The following is a 7,726-nucleotide window of genomic DNA, read 5'->3' as shown; positions in this document are numbered from 1 at the left end:
AATCAGATTCTTATCCTAAAGTGTATAACAAATTGTAAACTTGATCATTCAAATCATCAGCAAGCCCTAAAAATTTAAGCTTTTCAAGGTTACAGTTCGGAGAAATATGTCCAAACTTACCACATTTGTAACACTTAATCTTAGCAAGATCTCGCTTAGATCTACTTTTCATAAATCTGGTAGACTTATGATAAGCTTTTCTAGCTTCACACTCTTCTTTGGATCTATATCTAGATCTCTCTTTCCTATAAGGTTTATTATCCTTAGAATATCTATGACTCTTTTTCCTAGAAGAAGAAAAAACTGATTCAGGTATGCCAAATTGAGTACAGAAATCTCCTAATTGAGATCTTTCCTTAAGCTTATCAATCTTAAGCTGTCTTTATAACTTTAACTCATTACACAAATTTAATCCTCCTTGTGTGCACACTCCTATAAATTTGCTATAGTGTAACGCCCCGAGTTTGGTACCCCAGATGCTACACGATGCTTATGATCCCGAAGGTCCACAAGCTAACCCTTTTCTAGTACCTGGAACTGAGCACTGCATAATATACTATAAGAATGCAGAAAACTTTCCATAAGGTTAAATATCTAAAATACAACTGAAAACTGAATACTAACACAACTGTTTGAACATCTAGCCTGAAAAACCTCTAAACTATCTGAATTGTGGAGTTGATAGGACAATCCCCCAACTAACTCCGTCTACTGAAATACTGAATCTAATACAATACTGAAATAAGAGAATATCCTTGGATGATGAGGACTTACTGCTAAGTCTACTACTGTTGACTAAATCTGAACTACTAAGAATGCTCGGGATATCATGTTTCTGAACCTATGGTATAAAACAACATAACACAAGAGAAAATTATGCGTCAGTATGTGAGAATGTACTGGTATGCTAGATGAGGAAAGGCTAAATACAAGGGCTCATATGCATGAACTAAAGCTAACTGAATAACATGAGTAGACTAAATGATGAAGACATGCATGAAATCATAAACTATAACTAAAATCGTAGTAACACTAAATACTGAGTTCAAACGACTAGATTATTGATAATTGGGTTTACTGATGATTGCTATCTAAATTTACTAATACTAAATTCTAACTACTAATTCACTAACATCTGATTTTACTAACACTGGGATACTAAATAACCAAGTCTGCTGATATTAATATCTGAGTTTTCTGATACTGATTGACTATATCTGAGATCGGTCCTATCTAGCAGGTGATCTCTGAGTTCAACAGAACTATCTAAGTTCCTTACTATGGTGAATGACTGTATCTTATAGTCTTGAATCTGTTTAACTAAATTGAGTTCTATCATTGAGACTGAATCTGAAACTGAGATTGTGGGAAGTAGTTATCTAATCGACTTGCCCCAAATCTAAACTAGTGGGGTCCAACCAGTAATCCCAGCTGGAAGGGTGTCACTATTGTACCATGGGTAAAGAAAACTGCTATGGAGTCAGCCCTAATCTAGCGGGTGACTCTTAAGATCATTCTTGCACTAATGGATGATCCCTAAGTATGTCAGTCCTATCTAATGGGTGACATCTCATACCTACGCTCGCTACGTAGTTCTGGAACATAAGGATTGCTCCTTGGGATCTCAGTCCTATCTAGCGGGTGAGCCCCTATCCCTAGGATCGCTTGGTGCTGAATCCTTGTAATGCTTCAAATCTGGTACCCAAAGCGCTATATGGTACTCATGAACCCGAAGGACCACAAGCTAACCCATGACTGATATCTGTAGCTGAATACTGCATAATATATTGTATAAATATGGAAATAAAGGCTGAAAGGCTATAAGGTTCAAAACAGATAAAAATAACATCTAAAAGTATGGTATATCAATACCAAAACAAATTGCAAAAAAACTATCTAAACATACTGTAGTTTGAAAAGCCTCTAAAACTGAACTGTCTGAATAAGGAGTTGATGGGACATATCCTCAACTAACTCCAACTACTGAAATAAACTAAGTAATAAAAAAATAAAGTAATAATCATGTCCTTAAAGGATGAGGACTCACAGCTAACTCTAACTGCTAAAATTGGAATGCTACTGATGCTCTGGAGCTCGTGCTTCTGAACCTATGGTATAGAATAAAACACCATAGTGCAAATATGTCAGTACAATTGTATGTACTGGTATGAATGTGAGGTAGGCCAAATGCAAAGGGTTCAAATGCATGAACAATGCTAATTGACTGTACAACACAAATATTAGAATACATGCATGAATAAGTGACTGTAACTGAATTCGTGATGCTACTAACTTCTGAGTCTAATTACTAATAACATAAGTTACTGGTAACTAATATAACTGATACTGAGTGACTGTATCTAACAGTATAGGTTCTGATAAAACTAGCTAAGTTCTGTACTGTGCTGAGTTGACCATATTGACAGTCCTAAAATCTGAAGAACTATTTGAGTTCTTTTACTAAAACTGAGACTGTGGGAAGTATTCATCTAACCAATATGTCCCAAATAACACATTATAGATGAGTTGGGGTCCAATCGGTAACCCCAATTAGAAGTGTGCCAATAACACGCCACTGGTAAAGACAAGCAGTGGGTGACCCTCATCTGGCAGTGTCCCTAAAATAAAATGGTGGGACCCTCATCTGACAGTGTTTATACACCTCATCAATCCTCATCTATTAGTGTTGTATCTCAACCTATGCTGGCTACATAGTTCTGGAATACAAGTATTGCTTCTAAGGATCACACTCTTAAATGTTAGTGTGTATCCCCATCCTTGGGTTCACTCGGTGCTAAATTTTACTCCCACCGAAATAGACACTGAACATGATTAACTGAACTGAACTGGATCGATTTCATTGAGTTCTATTGACTAACGAAATACTACTACGATTACTGAATTACTGAGCTTTCTGAGATTACTGGGATTACTGAGTTTACTGACTTTTCCTGAGTCATGTGACAGACTGAATTCTACTGAGCATGACTTGACTGAGGATATCGTGAAAACATGACACTGGCTCTAGGCACACAACTAAATTGTCGGGTACAAGTACCCCTAGGACTCGATAGAAGGAAACTGTCAAGGCATGATATTCTTGAATACATGACCAACATCAACAATCTATAATACAATAAGTTGGGGATTTCATGAAGTACATGGTTATCATAATCTTGTACATGGTAGGAATGCATATACTCAATGTCATATTTTCATACTCTAACATCATGATCATTCCAATAAACATCTACATTGTACATTAATAACATGGGATTCATTTGAATATAAGGGTAAAATATGCACTTATCATATGGATCACAATTGAGCTATAATACACAATTTCTCTCCTCTTAGGCATTTTATCAAACACCTTACATGCACAACTTAGGGCATAGGTGTAATCATCAAATTACACATCATAAACAACTCAATTCATGGATTTAAACTTGCATACTAATTTAGTTTCTTGAAAAACACATAAATACCACAACTTGGGAATCATACAACAAGATAAACATGGTTATAAATAACTCACCACATAAAAATCATGATTTATAATTTGAAATAGGGTTCTTGAGCTTTATGGATGAAAGGAATCCATAAATCAACACTATGCATACCTTAATTCTTGATTCTGTGAAGATTTATGGTGGAATTTTCTTGAATTTGAATCCCCAATTGAGAACCCTAATTTGTTCTTGAGAGAATTTTGAGAAATTTGACTATATTTTGGTTGAATTGGGGCTAAATTCCATGTTATAGGCTTATATAGGTGTGGTAAATACCCATTTGGACCTTAAAATAACTCAAAAATGGGGTGTTTACGTCAATTGGGCCATAAGTTATGCGTCGCACAACTTATGGAATAAGTTAGGTTGTACATCGCACAACTGATGGCATAAGTTAGGTTGTGTGTCGTACAACTTATGGCATAACTATTCCAGTAGCCTTAGGCGATTTGTTAGGCGGTACACTTTACTTTGCAAAGCCATAACTTCTTGCTCGGGTGTCAGATTTTGGTAAAATTGGTGTCATTGGAAAATTAATTAGTTCCTCTAATTTTTGGCAGATATAAATCTGCCAAAATACCACATATACATCAAGTTATGCTCGTTCAAAGATAATATTTGCAAAATCAAACACTAAAACTTGATGGATTCAAAAGCTCTTAGGTTGCCTTGCTCTAAGAGACTCTTATGAACATACTTAACACATCATAAGCTCTCTTCTCACTAGGATACTCATTGTAAGTCATGTACTCAAATATGAATCATAGGATAGGATGTTTTATACGTAGGAATAATGGTTCGTTTTCTAGCTTAGAAATATATGGGGTATTACAATCCTACTCCCAACTGAAAGACACTGAACTAATTCTTAGACTGAACTATTACTGAGGTTACTGAGTTCCGTTGACTGATGAAATACTACTAAATTCTGTCATCTGACTGAATACTACTGAGTTGTAAATTGAATACTTGAATGCTTTTGAGGTCTGAACTGCATACTGAATATGAATAGACTGACACTGAGATTATTGAGTCTATCTAAGTTCTGTAACTGACTGAGTTTTATTAATTATGGCATGACTGATATTATATTGAAAACTAACTCGACTCTTGGCATACAGCTAAATTATCGGGTACAAGTACCCCCAAGACTCAATAGCATGTAAATAATAAGACATGACAATTCTTGAATAACATACAATAGTCTATTATTCACCATACAATCAATAAGGCATTTCTTCAAGCACTTGAAAATCATAAACTTGTCCATGCATAGGAATGCACACTAATATCTCATAATTCATCCAATAATGAATGCACATGAATAGGAATACATGAAACATAGCATAATTCATTCACTAATTCCTTTCAACAAACACTAGGCATGTATTAACTTATACATAATTGGGGATTTCATACTAACATGCTATAATGACTCTATTTTCTTAACATAAGCATTTTATCAAATATATAGGGAGCATGCTTTGGTTATTCAACAAATTCTACACCTAATTATCATGATTACATAACTCAACATACAACTTGAAGGGGTTTTATCATGAGTATCATTTAAATATCACATACTAGGATCAAAGCTTGGGACTTCGTAATCACAACATGAATTAAAACTCAACAACAATAAGAACTTCAATTTCAATTCGCATGAATCATGAAAAACTCAAATATATATATATATATAATCTTTGAATTTAGAAAAGGATTCTTGAACTTCTTGGGTGGAAGGGACCCAAGAACTAACACCAAACATACCTTAGTTCTTGATTTTACGAAGATTGACAGAGGAATTTTCTTGAATTTGGCAATTGAAAACCCTAACTTGTTCTTGAGAGAACTTATGATAAACCACTATATTTTGGGTGTAATAAGGCTGAATCTCATGTTTATGGGTTTATATAGGGGTAGGAAATTGACCGTTTTTCCCTTGAAAGCACGGAGGTATAATGCTGAAATTTTTGGGCCAGGGGAGTACCCAGGGTGGTGCCCTGCCTATCCCAGGGGATTATCCTGGGCGGAGCCTTGCCTATCCCATGGGATTAGCTAGGGCGATGCGGGATAATCACCCTAAGCTACTATTTTGGGCAACCAAAAGTGCTCTTACACTATCCGAAAAAATTTCAAAACTCACCCGAGATGTACTATTGACTTTTCCCATCGTGAATCAACTTAAAAATCAGCAAATGGAGGTCGAGAAGGTCACAAAATAAATTATCAAAGTTCAAAGGCTTATAAAATGAAAAAAGTTCCAAAAATGAAAAAAATTCCAACACTTCATCAAATTTTCTAAGTGTGAAGCTTCTCTTAGCATGCTTTAAAGAGCTCTAATTAATTGAATGACTAATAACTGAATACTAGGTCTGCAAGATGGAACTATACTTAGTCTTGAATAACTGGACTGCAACTGTAGAGCATTATACATAGGAGATAAGGACTGACTGAGTGACATAAGATAACTGAGCATGAATTAAGGGTAACTATATTATTTGAGAATGCAACACCAAGAGTATAACACGATTTTGGAATTGACTATAAGGAGAAGAGTGACAAGTATTCTCCATTAGGTAGTCGTGATTTAGTATCTAGAATAGAGACACTTTTGTCAAAACTAGTCAAAGGGCAAGAGAGTCAAGAGAGTTGTCTTAAGGATATTAAGGCTGACCTATCAGGGATGAATTAGAAATTTGAGTCACATGCTACCACAATCAAACAACTGGACCAACAGTATGGCCTGATGTCAGCCACATTGAATTAAAGGCAACCTAACACTCTTCCTAGTAACATAGTTTCAAATCCAAAGAATTATGGTCACAACCATGCCATTACCACTTAGAGTGGTGAAACTGCTATAGATCCTTTTGTGCCTACTGTTGATGGAAAAAAGAATGATGATGATTCTATTAAGGTGGAAAGTAGTAACAAGCAATATAAAGGAAAATATGAGGTCGATGAGCCTATTTTGAAGCCTATCCTAAGACCCTATCCTCCTTTTCCTTAAAGGATAAAAAAAACAAGAAGAGGGTAGTTATCAGAATTTTTTATCAATGTTAAATGAGCTTTTAGTAAACATATCACTTGTAGAGGCATTAGAGCAAATGCTAGGATATTTAAAATTTATGAATAATTTGATCACCACGAAGAGGTCAGTTAGTTATGAGCCAGTCGACAATATTCATCATTGCAGTACTATAGCTACTAGGTCATTGGTAGAGAAGAAGGAGGATCCTAGTGCTTTAACTATAACTTACACCATTAGATCCTTCAACTTTACTCATCCGTTATGTAATTTGGGTGCTACCATCAACCTTATTCCATTCACAATATTTAAATAATTTGGGTTAGGGGATCCTAAACCAGCCACAATGAGACTAGAGATGACAGATAGAACTGTAAAAAAGTTGTTGGTATTCTATATGATGTGTTGGTGAAGGTGGATTCTTTTATCTTTCCTACTAATTTTGTGATATTAGATTATGAAGCGGACTTTTAAGTCCTCATTATTCTGGGAAGACCATTTTTGGCTATAGTAAGGACGTTGATTGATTTGGAGATAGCATCTGATGCTGAGACTCAATGATGAACAGGTGATATTCAATGTCTACAAATCCATGAAACATTCTCATGAGTTAAGAGTGGTATCCGTGATTGATGTGCATGATGAGGATATAGATTTATTTTATGATGTTGATTTAGTGATTATTTGGGATGATGCTTCTAATGCTATTCCTATTGAAGAGAGGTTGGGTGTTGAAGATCTAGCTGTTGTGATCATAAAATTTGACAATGATGGTATTTATGATTATGATGAGATGGTATGTGCACTCTATAGGAGTGGTTCTTATACTTATGTACCAAAGAAGCTTGACTTGGATCTAAAAATTAAAACCACTCCACCTGCTTGCCCATCGATTGAGGAGCCACCCATCTTAGAGTTGAAAAAACTCCTCTCTCATTTACGATATGTATTTTTGAGGGCCAATAACACTTTACCGATAATCATTGCAGCTGAATTGATTGAGACAGAAATGGAAGCTTTGCTATCGGTGTAACAGAGATTCATGTGGGCCATTAATTGGTCCATTACAGATATTATAGGTATCCCACCTGGTCTTTGTACTCATCAAATTCAACTTGAATTGGATTGTATTCTAAGTATATAACATTGGCATCAACTCAATCCTTCTATGCAAGAGGTGGTG

Source organism: Capsicum annuum, chromosome 7, assembly GCF_002878395.1.
Source record: "Capsicum annuum cultivar UCD-10X-F1 chromosome 7, UCD10Xv1.1, whole genome shotgun sequence".
NCBI classification, from domain to species: Eukaryota; Viridiplantae; Streptophyta; class Magnoliopsida; order Solanales; family Solanaceae; genus Capsicum; species Capsicum annuum.
This window is presented reverse-complemented; position numbering follows the sequence as displayed.